The sequence below is a fragment of the Macrotis lagotis genome, chromosome 3, assembly GCF_037893015.1.
Source record: "Macrotis lagotis isolate mMagLag1 chromosome 3, bilby.v1.9.chrom.fasta, whole genome shotgun sequence".
NCBI lineage: Eukaryota > Metazoa > Chordata > Mammalia > Peramelemorphia > Peramelidae > Macrotis > Macrotis lagotis.
In genome coordinates this window covers 85,710,744-85,727,821 of record NC_133660.1, presented here as the reverse complement: position 1 = coordinate 85,727,821, position 17,078 = coordinate 85,710,744, and the positions used below count along the sequence as shown (strand labels likewise).

Below are 17,078 nucleotides of genomic sequence, written 5' to 3'. Positions count from 1 at the left end.
TCCTGCTAATAACTAACGAATTTCAATTCAGATTCATATGAAATTCTATTTTTTCTATTCTTTTTTTTTGTAAATGAAAAATGTTCTCTCTTTTGATAGAGGTGTTCCTAAGAATAGGAAAAATAACACATTTTGGGCTTCAGTTTTTAAATCTGAGAAATAAGGAGTGGACTAGGTGACCACTAAAGTCCCTCTATGTTGACAACTCTATTTTAATGAAACTGCAACTATCCAGGAGATAAGTCATTAGCACCCTCTGCTCCCTACCCGTTTAAAGTTTCTGGAGATTTAATCAGCTACCCCCTGCTACAATAATTAGCTTGCTTTTTAGCCAAAGAGCAATATAATGGCTCCTCACTGTCCACAGGGTTTCCTCTACTACTTTTTAGAGTTTATATTAAGTTTATGTGAGTCAGGACTAAGCAAGTGATAGGGCCATCAAAATAAAATAATTAATTTTGATTATGTGAAAATTAAAAGTTTTTTGCACAAATTTAATGGAGCAAAAAAATAGAAGGAAAAGGGTAACTGGGGGAAAATCTTTGTAAAAATTTTCTTTGACAGAGGTCTCATTTCCAAGGTATAAAAGTACAGATTCAAATTTGTAAGACTGAGTCATTCCCCAGTTGACCAACAAATTTCAGAAGAAAGAATCCAAAATATCAACAGTCCTATGAAAAAACAATGATAGAAAAATGCAAACTAAAGCAACTTTAAGGTTCTCCCTCAAACTTATTAGACTGGCAAAATTGAACAAAAGATAAAATTGATGAATGTTGGAAGGGCTATGGGGGAAAAGGTACTTTAGTTCCCTGTTAGTGAACCTGTTGATTGATCTAGCCATTCTGAAAAGCAATTTGGAACTATGTACAGAAATTTTCCATTTTGGACAAACATTTTGATCTAGCTATGCCACTATTAAAGATAATAGAGAAATAAAAGAAAGAAAAAAAGAATTATTGTGCATAAAATTCTTTCTAACATCTCTTTTGTGGTAACCCCAAACTGGAAACTAAGGGAGTGCCCTCCAGTTGAGAATGATTAAATAAATTTTGGTATGTGAATGAAATGGATTATTGTCATACTCTATGAAAGAGTAAACTGAGGAAACTGGGATACTGATGTTTATGAAATGATATAGAGCAAGTGAGCAGAACTAAGAGAATAATTTATATAATAACATTATTGAGAAAAATAAACTTGAAAGACTTTAGAACTCCTATTAATACATAAAAAGAATGAGAATAAAACATACTACTTACCTTCAGACAAAGGGGTGATGAACTTAAAATGCAGAAAAATAAATATTTTTGTACATGACTATTGTAGAAATGTGTTTCTACAATATATAAAAATGTATTAAAGTACTTTTTAATTTAAAAAAATTGCTTAATGGGGAAGATAGACACACATTAATTTTAAAAAAATATGTGAAAAATAAAAATAATAAACTATTAAAATCAAATAAAAGTTATGGAAACAATCCAAATTACTCAAAGTCCTTGGAAAATTCCCAAAGTCAGGCAGAGATCTGTCTCTCTGCCTTAATTTAAATTATGTTTAATTCTAGATAACCCTTGACCTCTTCATAGTTGAGGCAAAAGTTCTAGACATTGGAAACATTTGTGTAAGGGGAAAGCAGAGTATGTTAGAGTGTCTGTTAAAGGACAGACCCCAGGAACCAAGTTGGGAAAGTACAAACCTTTTCTGGGAGCTACATTCAGTCATTGAGGAGATAGGCAAACTACATGTTTTTGCCCAGAGTCTTTTATTCCAGATTTCTATAAGAACAATGGTCATCCTTTCTCATCTTTTTATTTGAAGCAGTTCAGTCCGATTTTTTTTCTCTTTTTTTCCTTCTGTCCCTGGGCCATTGATGCCTGTTAAGTCCTGGAAGAGGTAGAGAGGCAGATACTATTGCTGCTGCTCTGCAGCTATTAAGCTTTCTAAAATTTGGATCTCTCTTAGTTTATCTCCTTAAGAATTCTATTCTATCTTTTTTTTCTAAAAGACCTCAATAGTTCCAAATTTTCCTTCTGGCTTGAGAGGACATCCTTCTACTGTGAAGTATGAATCCTAAAATGTCATTCACTTCTCAAACTAGCACTCTTGATTTTTTCCTCAACTCCTACATATTTCTCACATTTTCATCAAGAATGACTTTTTTTGCAGCAATTCTGTCAGTAATTTTCTAGCCCCAAATATTAGGATTTTCTTCTATTTGAGACTGCATAAAACTCTCAAATATATTTTAATTCTGTCCCCCCTCCCCCCCCAGTATGGATGTCTTTTGCAAATACTTGGTCAAGTTTGACATCTAATGATTTAATTTTTTTTATTATGTTTTAGGGACAGAGACAACATGGTGGAATGAAAGGTAGTATTTGGCCTCAACTTTTCTCTAACCTCTTCTACAACCTGAAAAGTATGCCAGATTTAATTTAGATCAGGGAAGGCAAGAAAAAGGTCTCATTTTTTTTCTAGCCCATGGAGAAGCTTAGGAATATAAAGAAGTCTGTGGACACTGAAATGGAGACTGCTGATGAGAACAGCATAATAGCAGTGACAGCAGCAGAGTGGCAGTGGGTGGCAGCAATGGGGAAAATTCTAGTGCTCAGGGTTAGTAAGACTACTAAAGACCAGGAGAGAATACACTTGAGCAGAAGGAAATCCCTGTGGATCCCTATATTAACATTGGGATTAGGAAATAGGTACCATCTGACAACTCTTTTGTCTATCATCCTAGCCTGGGTCAAAGTTCACAACCCTACTTGTGAGCAAGGAATAGGGTTCAGGAACATGTGACTGGGTACAAGAGAAGAATCAGGACTCAGTATGAACTTTTAGCCTTGCACATAAGCCTAACATCAAATAAACCAGGGTAAGGGACAAAACCAAGGGGGAGTCAACTGCAGAACTTTTCACTGGCCCAACAGTAAATGGTCCCAGCAACAATCTATAGAAACTCAACCTCACACAAGTCAAATATAGGTCGAGAATTTGCAAAGCACAGACCAAGAGGGCAGGAAATAGATCTCTTCCCAGATCAATCCATTTTGGAAGCACACTGAAAACTCACAGGCCCCCAGAATGAGCAATGAGACCAGAAGAACTTAAAAAGACAGAAACTCAAGCCAGCCACTTCTCATTCAGAGAGGAGTAGAGTCCAATATTAACATAAAGTTCAAAGACAACAAGTAGAATGGAAAATTGAGAAATCAACAAAAAAAGAATTTAATCACAAAGAACTACATTTTGATAGGAATGTTTAAGATACAAACATAGAAGACAATGACTAGAAAACATCCACAAATTCAGTCTCAATGAACAATGCAAATTGGACATGAGACCAACAAGGAAATAGATATAAAAAAATAAAAAAGGTTTTAAAACCCAACTAAGAGTGGATGAGGAAAAACTGAGAAAAGAAATGAAAGCTATGTAAGAAAATTACAAAAGAGAATTAACAGCTTGATAAAGGAGGTATAACACTTCACTAAAGAAAATAATTCCTTAAAAATTAGAATTGAACTAAATGGAAACTTAATGATTCCATAAGGCATCAATAAATAATAAACCAAAGTCAAAAGACTAAAAAAACAATAGAAGAAAATATGAAATGTCTCAGGAAGAACAATTAACCTGGAAAATAGATCAAGGAGAGATGATTTAAGAATCACTAGATTCCCCAAAAGCCACAAACAAAAAAAGAACCTAGACATCATATTTTAAGAAGTTATAAAAGAAAACTCTCCAGATTTCTTATGACCAGAAGGCAAAGTAGAAATTGAAAGAATCTACTGGTTACCTTCTGAAAGAAATTCCAAAATAATAACTCCTAGGATTATTATACTTAAATCTAGAACTCTTAGGTTAAGGAGAAAATACTACAGTCAGAAAGAAAGAATTCACAGTGTGGAGTCACATTCAGGATCATACAAAATTTAGCAATCATTCCTTTTAAAGAATATTAGATTTATACTATACTCTTCAGAAAGGCAATGGAGATAGGAGTACAACCAAGAATAATCTACTTAGCAAAGTTGAATATTTAAGAGATATTTAATGAAATAGAGATCTTTCAAGCATTCCTGATGAGACAAATGGAAAATCTGATATTGAAGCACAAGATTCAAGAATAAAAAAATAGATATGTCAGATATCATAATGTACTAAAGGGAATTAAATTGTTTACATTATTGTATAAGAAGATGGTACATGTAATCCCTAAGAACTTTATTGTCTACATGTGTCTTAGAGGGAATTTATTAGACATAAGACCTGAATGAGAAAGAGAGATGAACTAGGAAAGGAGGAAAGAAGAGTAAGATTGAGGGAAATTATCTCAAGTAAACAAGATATATAAAGAAGAGTTTATACAATGGAAGGGAGAATTGGGGTGGGGGAGTGAACCTCACACTCAACTGAACTAGTTTGAGGAGGGGAGAATACATATACACACAGAAACCGATCTTACCCAACAGGAAGAGAAGAGTGAAAAGAGTTAAGAGAAGGGAAGGAGGTTAAATTAATGTGCAAAAAAGCATTTTGCTTTTTGTCAGAAGTAAAACAGATTCTTGAGGAAGGAACAGGATAATTATTAGAGAATACAATAGATAAAAATGCACAACAATCATTAATGTGAATGGAAATGGGATGAACTCCCTCATAAAACTTATTCATTAAAAAAAAAAGAGTGGATTAGAAACCAGAATACAACAATAGGCTTACAAGAAACAACTTGAAACAGAAAGATACACAAAGAATTAAAATGAGGAACTGGAGCAGATTCTATTATGTTAAAAATGACAAGGGTAGAAATAAGAAATCACAAGGAAAAAATAAATTAAAGAGGGAAATTAGATTTTATTAAAAAATATAGATAATGAATTCATTTCAACATACATAAAACAGTGTAGCATCCACATTCTTGAAGAAAAGATTAACGAGGAGAAAATAGACAGTAAAATTGTAATAGTGAAAGATAAACTTAACCATTAAATAAAAAAGAAAGAAGCTATGGAGATAAATATAACTTTAGAAAAGTAAAATATACTAGACCTCCGGAGAATATTGAATAGAAAGAGAAAAAAATATACTTGTTTTTTCAGATGCATGCACCATCACAAAAATTAACCATGCATCAGGGCATACAAACTTAACAATAAATGTAGAAAACCAAACATATTAAGTGCATTTTTCTGAATAAAAGGTCTCTGAAATATAGATTAAAAATGAATTGGAAATTAAATAACTTCATGCTAAAATGAATGGAACAAAGAACAAATGATTGAAATAATCGATAATTTTATTAAAGATAATGGCAACAAATAAAAATTTGTGGAATGCATTCAAAGCAGCACTTAGGGGGAAATTTATATTACTAAATACTTACATAAATAAAAATGAGAGCAAATCAACAAATTGGGCAAACATCTACCAAAAAAACTAGAAAAAAGAAAAAATTTAAGATATCCAACAAAACAGAAAAATTGAAATACCGAAAACTAAAGGAGGGATTAATAAAATTGAAAATAAAAAATTTTGAATTAATAAAATTGGAAGCTAGTTTTACCAAAAATATAATGGATACCAATATAATGGATACATTACTGGCTAATTTGATTTAAATAAAGAGATCAATATCAAAGAGAAAAGAGAGAATTAACAACTAATAAAAATAAAATCAAAGCAAGTATTAGGAAATACTTTGCCCAACTATTGGTCAATAAAAGTGACAATATAAATGAAATGGATGAATATCTATTAAAAATATATTGTTGCACAGATAAAATAAGAAATAGAATACTAAGTCATAAATGAGCTCTCTAAGAAAGAAATCTTAATAATAGGAATTTTAAGCAAATTCTATGAAGCATTCAAAAAACAATTTCAATACTACATAAATTATTTGAAAAGATAAAGGAGTCCTATCAAATTTCTTCTATAACATAAATAGAGCTTCATACCTAAACCAGGGAGAGCAAAACTAGACCAAGAAAACTATAGACCAATTTCCTTAATGAATATTGTTTCAAAAATGATCAGAAAACCAAATTGCTAGTATCAAAAATGAAAAGGGTGAATATGCTACTAATTAAGATGAAATTAAAGCAATTATTCATAATTATTTTGTCCAATTATATGATAATAAATTTACCAACTTAAATGAAATGAAAGAGTACTTTAAAAAATAAAAATTGTCCAGTTTAACAGATGAGGAAATAGAACATCTAAATAAGCCTATTTTAGAGAAAAGAAATTAAATAGATCATAATGAGCTTCCTAATAAAAAACATCAGAATCAGATGGACTTACAAGTGAACTTCTATCAAATATATAAAGATTGATTAATTCTAATATGAAATAAATTATTTGAAATAATGGAATATTTGGAATAAATGAATTATTTGGAATCCAAATGAGTCCTACCAGGCTCCTTTAATGAAACAACTATGGTGCTGACACCTAACACAGAAAAAAAATTAAAGACTAATTTCACTAATAAAATATTAATTTAACAATCCTAAATGGAATACAATAACATATCACAAACTACATAACTACAATAACTTATCACAAAGATTATCTATATAAGCAGGATTTAGATCAGTATTGCTACATATAATACACATTTATACTAGAAATGATATACATAAAGATCTGAACTTTGGGGAAGAACTCAGTATTTGGCAAAAATTTCTGGGAAAACTAAAAAGCAGTCTGGCAGAAACTAGTACAAATCAATATTGTACATCATTTACTAATGAAAGGTCAAAGTTCATACTTGACCCAGACAAAGAAAGATACCATAAATAAATTAGAAGATCATGGAATCTATTATCTATCAGATTTATGTATAGGAGAAAAATTTTTGAATGAAAAAGAGACCAAGAATATCGTGAATGGATAATTTTGATTACATTAAATTTAAAAGATTTTGTATAAATAAAACTAATGTACCCAAGAATAGAAGGAAAACATAAATTGAGGAAAATTTTTATAGATAGTTTTTGGACAGATGTTATATCTCAAATATATGGAGAAGTGAGTCAAATTCATGAAGATATGTCATTCCCCAGTTGATAAATGCTCAAAGGATATAAATAGGCAGCTTTTGGAAGAAGAAATCAAAGTTATAAAATAGGCATATGAAAAATACTGTAAATCATTATTAATTAGAGAAATGTAAACTAAAACAACTTTGAATAGTTAAAATGATATAAAAATGACAAATGTTGGAGGTGATATGGGAAAATTGGCACAATCATATGCTGTTAAAGGATCTGTGAACTGATTCAACCATTTTGGAGAGCAATCTGGAATTATGCTCTACCTTTTGATCCAGTGATACCATTATTAGTTTTGTTTCCCAATGTAATCAAGGGAAAAAGGAAAAGAACCTATATTTTCTAAAATATTTATAGCAGCTCTTTGTGGTGACAAAAAACTAGAAATTGAGGAAGAGCCCCTCAACTGGGAAATGGCTGAATAAATTGTTGTATACGATTATCATGGAATACTACTGTGCTGAAAGAAATGATGAGCAGACTGATTTTAGAAAAACATAGAAAGACTTGCATAAAATAATGCAGTGAAACAAGCAGAACCAAGAGAACATTTTATATAGTAATAGCAATATTGTTGGGAGAGCATCTATGAAAGACTAAATCATTTTTAGTAAATGAACAATCAAATCAAAAGAACTTATAAAGGAATTGGTTATCTATCTCCAGAAGAAATATTTATTGTATGTCTCCCTCTTCCTCTTCCTCCCTCTCCTTTCTCTCTCTCTCTCTCTCTCTCTCTCTCTCTCTCTCTCTCTCTCTCTCTCTCTCAATTCAGAGCTTAAAATGTAACAAAGAATAAATAATACATTAATAATTAAGTAATAATTAAATAATACAGATAATAATTAAGATAATTAATAACTGATCTACACAATGATAGTGTCAGGGAAATCCAGCTTTCTGAGTTCAAATCCAGCCTCAAATACTTATTCCATTGGGCAAGTCACTGAACTCTGTCTCAATTCCTAGTCTGTAAACAGAACTAGAAAAGAAAATGAAAAATCACTTCTCTATTTTTGCCAAGAAAACCACAAATGGGGTCATGAAGAATTGGACACAACTGAAATAATTGAAAATCAACAATAAAACAGTCTCAGAGAGGTAAGGAACTAGCCTATGATCACACAACCAGTCAGTATCAAAGGCAGGATTTTTACCTATGTCTTCCAAGTTTCAAATGTCTCCATTCAACCATTACTTCATTTAGTGGCCATACTTCTAGGGATGAACTTCTTTCCTAGCTAGGCTAGACTTAAGATGGCAGACACAGCTTGTTAGAGCTTATAAGTCACTTGCATAGCCTTCATAAAAACAGGGATCTCCTCTTCACACAATAAAGTTTCAGAATAGGACTTTTGTGGAGGCAGCTGTAAATGATCAAAGTACCTATCTCTGGGTAATACAGGGGACCTCCAATATGGAAGCCCTAAACACACTTATTTTATGGCTATATCTTTATATACTTTCCCCCTACTCCAGCCTGGTTACACCCTTTTGGGGGTTTCACGAATATAATTGGCAAAGGAAATTTTCTTCTCCTTCTCTCTGTTTTCTCTGGTGATCTCATCCATTCCCATGACTTCAATTATCACTTCAATGTAAATGACTCCCAAATATGTAGGTTAGGCCCTAACCTCTCATCTGGGCTCCAGTCCCAAATTTCTAACTGCCTGCTTGACTATTTCTACTTGGAGATTGCCCCCATGCCCTCAAATACTACATGTCTCAAACTGAATGCATCATTTCCAATTCTAAAACCTCTCTTAAGTTCTCTTTTTTCTTTTTAGTTGATGACACTCCAACCTCCCTTTACTTTGACTTAAAGTCTTCCAATAAATTGAATACCTTAGTCTCTCCACTTTCATTCATGCCCCAAATTCTACTTCCCAATGTATTTTGGAACCACTGTCAATGCTTCCAAACTATTTTTTGTCCTTAGTATCTGTCACCTAGACCAGAGATGTCAAACTCACTGTTAAAATGACTGTAAGGGGTCTGGAGTGGCTCCAATCAGAATAAAGTATAAGTGGAAAATGTTTAACAAAAATAACTAAAAATACAATAAAATATACATAATGTTAATTTGAGGTTTTCTAAGTCACTAACACTATTCTCTCCTTTCCAATCCAATTTTCACATCACTGCCTATATAATTTCCTTAATATACACAAATTCAGATCATATCACTTTCCTATTCAAAGTTTTCAATTTCAATTTCCAAAGTTTTTCAGAAGCTCCTGATATATGTTTAATATCTGATCTATTCAACCTGACAATTAAGACCCTCTGCAATCTAACTCCTAACCACCTTTCAGGCTTTGTTTTGCTCTTCTCTCCATATAAGTCATATTCATTCTAGCTAACCTGGATCTTTATCATCATCCTCATTCTGCTCTCCTCCTTCCTCTCCTCCCCCTCCTTGCCTTTAGCTCAGTCTAGTTTCTGTGTCTGTACTGCATCAGAGACCAGAGATTCAAAGCTTAGCTCCACCGTGAGACAACCTTGGGAAAGTTATTTAACTTCTCCATTTCTCAAACACTTATCTATAAAATGGAAAGATTGAACTTAATTTTCTTCTAGCTTCAAATTCTAAGATTCTTCACCTTTTTTTCCTTCTGCATATCCACACTCCCACCCTCAGGTTGAAATTTATTTCTTTCAAAGCCTTGCTCAAATGCTACTTCTTCCATGGAGTTTTTACGGAATTTGAAGGTAACAGAGTAATCTTTTCACTCTTAGAATTTTCAAAGTAACAATGTTTGAATCTCTCCTTTGAATTTCCACTCCAATTTGTAGAGTAGCTTTTTCTTTCATGTCTAATACAGTAAGCTCCTCTAAGGTCAGGTTTGGTTTTCCACCACTTCTACAGATAGAGCTAACCCAGTTGAGCTGAGTTGAATTGAAGTGCAGATGGCTTCATATTTATATCGCTACTAGCTCTCTTTCAAAGTGTGATGACATTTCAATTGGTTTTGTATGTATTTGCCCTTAATGTTTTTTCCACATTTGGGCAGGATGTATCTATCAGCAAACAGGCAGGTTTCTAAAGATGGGCTGGACCACTGAATTCCAAGAATGGCCCAAAAGGACCCTCCTCCTAGTGATATTTTTCCTTGTGGTCTCACCCTGGGTCATATCACCTTGAAGTCACACACCCTCCATATGTCAGTATGTAGCATCATCAGGCTTCAGGAGTCTTCCAGACTTTTGGTCCTAGACTCTGAGAGTGTAGAACTGTGGGGAAGCCTATCAATAGCAATCCCTTTGAAAGAACCCAGGAATACATTTCATACTGCAGCAAGGATACTGTCAGCATTAATATAAGGAAGCGCAGCATGAACAAAGCACTGTCATCATTATTACCATTATCTACTAAAAATGCTGAACAGTTTCCGTGGGTGTGCCCTGTCATTTCAATTAAAATCTAATCATTCTATTGGCCACAATATCAATTCCATTCTACTAGCATCCCAGTGACTGCTTAGAGTTATTTTTGTTGAATCCATCTTAGTTGGGTGATGATTTATAACGGTAGCACCAATAAAAAGCCAGATTTTGATATCCAGATTGGTAACTCTTTTCCAGATCTCAAGCTTGGCTCCAGTCAGATTAGTAGTGAACAGGTAATAAGTGCATTGATACAATTCTTGCAATGCCAGGATCATAAACTTAAGACTAGAAGAGATCTTATCAGTTGCATAATCAACCCCTTTCATTTAACAATTGAGAAAATTGAGACATAAAGAAAAGAGTTGACTTGACCAAGGTCATACATTTATTTCTGTGCTTCAACTTTTTTGCCTTTGTCCTTATCCTTCTTATATAGCACTAGCCCCTAAAATGGATTAGGAAAAACAAAACTTTATGGAAAAGATGAGAAGGGGTGGAGATAGAAATGCAATTCTCCCATTTTGTAGGCTCTTTCTCCTTGAATATGAGAGGTATGCTGTTTCCACAGATTTGCACAATATACAATACACCAGAGACATCCTACTCTAGTGAACAAAACACTAGTATTGGAATCAGATGTGGGTTTGAATCCCCACTCAACTGTTCACTAGTTGTGTGACTCAACATTGAGGCTCTACCACTTATTACCTGTGTGATCCTGCTCACTATTTCAAATCCATCAAGACCTCATTTTTTTTATCTGCGAAATGACTCTTGGACTAGTTGACCTCTGAATTCTCTTCCAACTTTAAAACTGATCTTATGGTTCTCTCAGAGATTCAATAGCTCAGAATGTTAGGGCTTAGAGGGAGATTACAGACCTTGCAGTTGGATTCATTTATTTTAAATATGAGGAAACTAAAGCTCAGATGCACACAGGTAATGAGTAAGAAAAGGTGTGACTGGAATCTCATCTTCCAGTATCAAGTGAAGTTTTCTTTCCATTGCACCACTTGTTTGTGTAGGTACAGATGAATGCATGCATGTCAGTCCCCAGATAAAAGACATACTTTATAGAATTTAACTTTTCTTAATTTCCTTCCTACCTACCCCTTTCCTACTCAAAATCTGCCAGGACATTCATAATGACCAGAACATTTCACTGGTTAAATCTTTTCCCCTTCCCTTCATGAGACACAGAACAGATGCTTATTTTCACCTTTTGACATTACTGAATTTTAGAATATTCTAAATGGTCTGAAAAACAAACAACAACTAACAAACAACCCACCAGCATCCCTTAGTTTATAGAAGGTGAACAGAACTGAGATGTGTCCTCAATTCATCCTCCCTCTTATACTTTTGTAATAATAATAATAATAGTAATAATAATAATAATAATAATAATAATAATCTAGAAAACTTAACAATTTTGTTTGCTTCACTTGACACCCTTAGTAACAATTTCAAGTTCAAGTAGGGGTTGAGAGTTGGCGCCACCTGGCTTTTAAAAGGTGAACAAGAGCAAGACAATGAAGATGACGGACTCTAATTGCCACCTGCCTCTATGGGGCTGAATCAAACCTCAAAAACTGCAACTAGCACTTTGAGGGGAAAGGAAGGGGAGAGGGAAGAAGAGATTCAGAAAGGTGTCTGCCTTCCCACCAGAGAAGGCTGAAATTAGAGAGAGGGAGGAGAAAAGGTAGAATATATTTTCCTTTCTAGGCATTGATTCTAAGTCAAAGATATTTTCAACAGATGCAAAATTATTTATTCAGCTTTATGTATAAATGAAACATTGGCAAAGATACACTTTGAAAAGATGTTATTTGATAAGATTTTGTCATTGAGAGCATTTTTAAAAAAGTTGATAGCTTTTTTGTCTAAATCACCTTTATTTTCAAATAAATGGAAAGAGTGTGGATTAACAATCAAGTTAATTCATGCTCCAGAAGTGAACTGGGGTTGGGTGGCATAGGGTGGATGTATGCAGGGAACACTTTAAACTAGTTTAATCTGCATTATTTTCTCTATCACATTCTTATGTCAGGACAAGAAAAATTCAGCCATGATTTGTACAGTGTACTGACTTCTGAGCTGTAAATGCTCACTCCGAAAAATTTGACAATGATTTTCTAAGCTGGGTCAGAGTGATGTAACACACTCCTACACTTGTCTGGCAAGTCATTTCTTCTGACAAAGAATAAAATAGAAAAGGGGGGATGGGGAGGAAGAAACAGTTCAGTGAAATTAGCCAACATATCAAAAAAGACTTATAATCTATGTAGTGTTCCACATCTACAGTCTTTCCATCTTGGGGGAGAAGGAATCATTTTTTCATCTCATACAATTTCATAGCCTTTAGTTTTAGGTGGTGGTGGTAGAGTGGTTTTAATTGTTACTTTTTTCATTTACATTTCTGTGGTTAGTCTATATATTGCTTTACTGGTTTTACTTACAAACAGCAAAACATTCTTTTTTCCCATATTTTTCTGTATTCTTGTTCATTGTTTCTTATGGAAATTTTACATGTCATTTATTATATGTCAGCTTCTTTAACAAAACTAAAAATGTCCATCTACTTTTTTCACTATAGGCAAACTTTTATCCATGGTGTTATGGACAAATACAACAGAGATAACAGGCAGAATAAGTTGTTCTTCAGTGATACAAAAATCTAAAGGGTACTCCCTATATACAGGAAAGGGGCAGGGGAAGGGAGATTAAAATTCTAGGCAGGGATGGCGTAGTGGATAAAGCACTGGCCTTGCAGTCAGGAGTACTTGGGTTCAAATCTGGTCTCAGACACTTAATAATTACCTAGCCGTGTGGCCTTGGGCAAGCCACTTCACCCCATTTGCCTCGCAAAAAAAAATCCTAGGCAGATTAGAATCTTAAGTTTAACTGAGGTCAAGATACTTTAATCATTTCCAAGCTGTTTCTTTTGAAAAATGTGGATCAAAATTCAGAGTTGCTTGTGAGAAGAAAAATAAAATGCATACTGTGTGCACATCTTTGATGAATGCATTGCTGCTTCTAGTTACCTGTCAGTGTTTTTAACCTCTCTATTAGACGATAAACTTAAACTCCTTTTTATCTCCTTTAGCACCTGGCTAAAATTTGAATCCCTTTCAACCTTGAACACAGTAAGTGTTAGTAATTGGTTAAATTTAATTATCCTGCAAGAGCTTTGAAGGGCTCTCTAAAATTATTTATTGGTAAGAGTACTAATAGTCATATATACCAGCAGAATCATCATCAACCAGTTTATCCTGTACATATCTTGTTTATATATAATTGTTTGCAAGTTGTCTCTCCCATTAGAGTATGGGCTCTTTGAATAGAGGGGTTGGTTTTACCTTCCTTTGTATCCTTAATGCTTAGCACAAAACCTGGGACATAATAAATGTTTCTTGAATCAACTTGACAAGTGGCAAAACATAGGTCATGTGTTTACTTTTGTGCCAATTTGTATAAATATCAGCAATTTCTGAAGGTTCAAAGTAGAAATCCCAAATCAAAGGTCATTATTACCCCTTACGCTAATATCTGGAATACCAACCCTGATAAGGACAAGTTAACAGGTAAGGTGGAATACTTTAAAAATCAGAAATTTTTCCTATTAACAAAAACCCTTGTCTCTAGTTGTAAAAGGAGCTTAAAAAACACTGGGAGATATACCTATAAAATTACATGACCTCTCCCAGGATGTAGAGTTATTGCATTTTATATAAACTCAGGAACAAACCACAGAAAGGATGCTTAGTACAATGAACTGAGCCTTGAACTTTGAATCCAGAAGAACTAAGTTTAATTTCTAACATGAGATGTTTACTAATCATGTCTCAGCAACTCTTGCCCATCCGCTGGGAGGATGGATTTTGTTTGCCATATATAAATGAGAATTATGACATCACCTATACGCAAAGAGTTGAGGTGAGGATTAATTGAGATCAAGCACTTTGCAAATCTAACAAGTGATTTAATTGTCTACTATGTGCAGGATTACAAAACAAACCAATGAATTTTTTTCTTTTTTCTTTTAAGGAGTTTGCATTCAATGAGTAGGGAGATGCATGTACTTTAAAGCTTTATATAAATAGGAGCTGCTATTTCATTTTCAGTCAATGCTGGCTCATATCTTTGCATAAAGTCACAGAAGTAAGATATCTAGAAGTTATCTAGAGATCAGTTAGTTCATTTCCTTCACATTATAGATGATTAAATTGAGACTGAGGTCAGTGAAGTGACTTGAACCTAATGTCACATGGGTATGAAGTTAACACAGCCAAGATTCAAACCCATAGCTTTTGCCATCAAATCTAGTGGTTTTCCTCTATATTCTTCTTTCTAAATACCCCAATACTATTTGTAGCCATTCTCTTCTCTCATCTTCAGAAGTCACATCTTTCATTCCCTAGAAGGTCTTGAAGCTGATTTGATTATTCTGGGCAATCCCATTCTACATCAAGAGCAACAGAGTCTTCCAGCACAAGAATCTGAGGAGCAGGCCCTGGGGATCACTCCCCATCTGATAGTTTCAAAATTGGTTGAGATGCTGGTAAAGTCTATTTCCAAGTAGAGAAGCTGCTTCTTTCTCTCCTCTCTTTTCAAAACCAGTGGTAGATCTGAAATGTCTTGAAATTCCTTTCCTGGACTTCATTAATACTTGAGGATAGTATGGAGTCTGCAATGTCAGGTAGCAAGAAATTAAAATGACTTCCTTTCCAATATGACTGTTCTTTCACATTATCAGTATCTGCTTCCTAAGCACAGATACATATTTTTGATTAATATTATGTTATTTTAATAATATGCATTTCAATTAAGCTTTTGGGGTATAGTGTAGGGAAAACTGAGTCAAGTTGGCCAAGATTGGAATCCTTCTCAGACACATTCTAGCTGTTTAGTCATAGGTAGGTCCCTTCCCCTTTTTTGAACCTTAGTTTCTCCATCTGCAAATTGAGACTAAGTTATTAACCTTCAGTATTACAATATTTACAAGAAGTATTAACAAATGACACCTACCTTCCAGGACTAAGATTTAGATAAGAAAACACATGCAAACATATACATATATATATATATATATATATATACATATATATCTTAAAGTTATGGAAATTTTAGCTATTATTGAAAAGTATTTTTCCATAGGCAAACATTACAAATATTACTAGTCTTAATCTTGCAAAGTAAAGGAAGCTTAGAGAACAATCACAATGCTGGGGCTTGTTTCATCCTGAATTAAAACCTAGGTCATCTGATCTGATCTGATCATAGTACTCTTCATTAAGCAAAATTATTTCCTAAATAACAATCAGAAAATTATAGATTTAGAACTGAAAGGGGTTTTGCAAGTCATTGATTCCAACTTCTTCATTTTACAACTGATAAAACTGGAGCACAAAGTAATTACATGACTTGGTTCAGACATAGCTGGTAAATATTTGAAGTGGTATTTGAACAAAGATCTTCCTAATTCCATATTCAGTTCCTCACTGAATATACCTGATTGCCTTATAGCTATCTTCCCTTTTCTCAGAATTGTCCAGGCTTGTGTGTGTGTGTGTGTGTGTGTGTGTGTGTGTGTGTGTGTGAGACAGACAGACAGACAGACAGACAGACAGACACAGACAGACAGAGACAAGGGGGAGAGAGAGAGAGAGAGAGAGAGAGAGAGAGAGAGAGAGAGAGAGAGAGAGAATATGTGTATGTGTATGTGTATGTGTACCTTTCATCAATATGATTTTTGAATTTTATGGAGAGTCAACCTAACATAAAGGATCCAACTGAACTCAGTCAGGAAGACCTGAATTCAAGTTTTTTTTTCCTAGGGAAATCACAAATTCTCATTGCTCCAAACAATTCTCAGACTAAAAATTTGTAGAACATTTACCTCTATCCTGTGACACTGATGATGTCCCAGCACCTGACTAAAAGAAATAATTTAGTGGATCTCTCTGTTCTTGAGTCTTCTCCTTCCCCATTGGATCCCTATATTCCAACAAGCAGTAGAAGAGCTAGTTCTCCCACTCTGGCCTAGCTCTGAAGCCATTCTTAAGTCATTCAAGTCACTTATGTTCTGTAGTGAATCTACATTTTAGGATTAATTGTAACTATCTGTCTTTCTGTCTAGTTATCTGTCTATCTGGCTGGCTATCTATCTAGCTACCTCACCAAAAAGTCAGAGAATTTAACCAAGTCTCTGTATGAAGTGCTTCCTTCTATGGGGCTCAAAATTGCTATATTAAGTAGAGCTTCATGTTTTTCCTATAATGAAAACTTTAAAAAAATTAGAAATTCCTAAAATCTGCCCTCCCTGGCCTTAACTTTTTTTTAATCTTTAAATTTTCTGAGATAATATCCTGAGATCATTTATACCACCCCCTCACCACCCCCAGTAGAAGTGGTGAAAAGATGCATTAAAGGGAAAGCGCCAGAAGAGAGGAAATGATCTTTTCTAACCCATTCATTGAGATAAATGTACGAATGCTCGAGAAAGCCCATTTCTACTCTAGCTTTGTGACCTTGAATAAACTACTCCTTTTGGGGGCTCAGTTGCCTCCTTTGTAAAGGATATGATTCTAAAGAATTTTGATTCTTCCAAAGAAATAA

At 33.9% G+C, this 17,078-nt stretch overlaps 1 protein-coding gene across 2 annotated transcripts in view; it reads right to left on the bottom strand.

The window, feature by feature from the left end:
• Positions 1–17,078, bottom strand: part of SCRG1 (stimulator of chondrogenesis 1) — a 153,294-nt gene that overhangs the window by 131,732 nt on the left and 4,484 nt on the right. The window contains exon 2 of one of the 2 annotated variants that reach the window (XR_012476946.1): positions 7,945–15,147. The exons of the other annotated variant lie outside the window; for it this stretch is intronic. The gene's annotated coding sequence lies outside the window, so the exon portion shown is untranslated. Of the gene's footprint in view, positions 1–7,944; positions 15,148–17,078 lie in introns of those variants that run through there. 2 annotated transcript variants of the gene reach the window in all.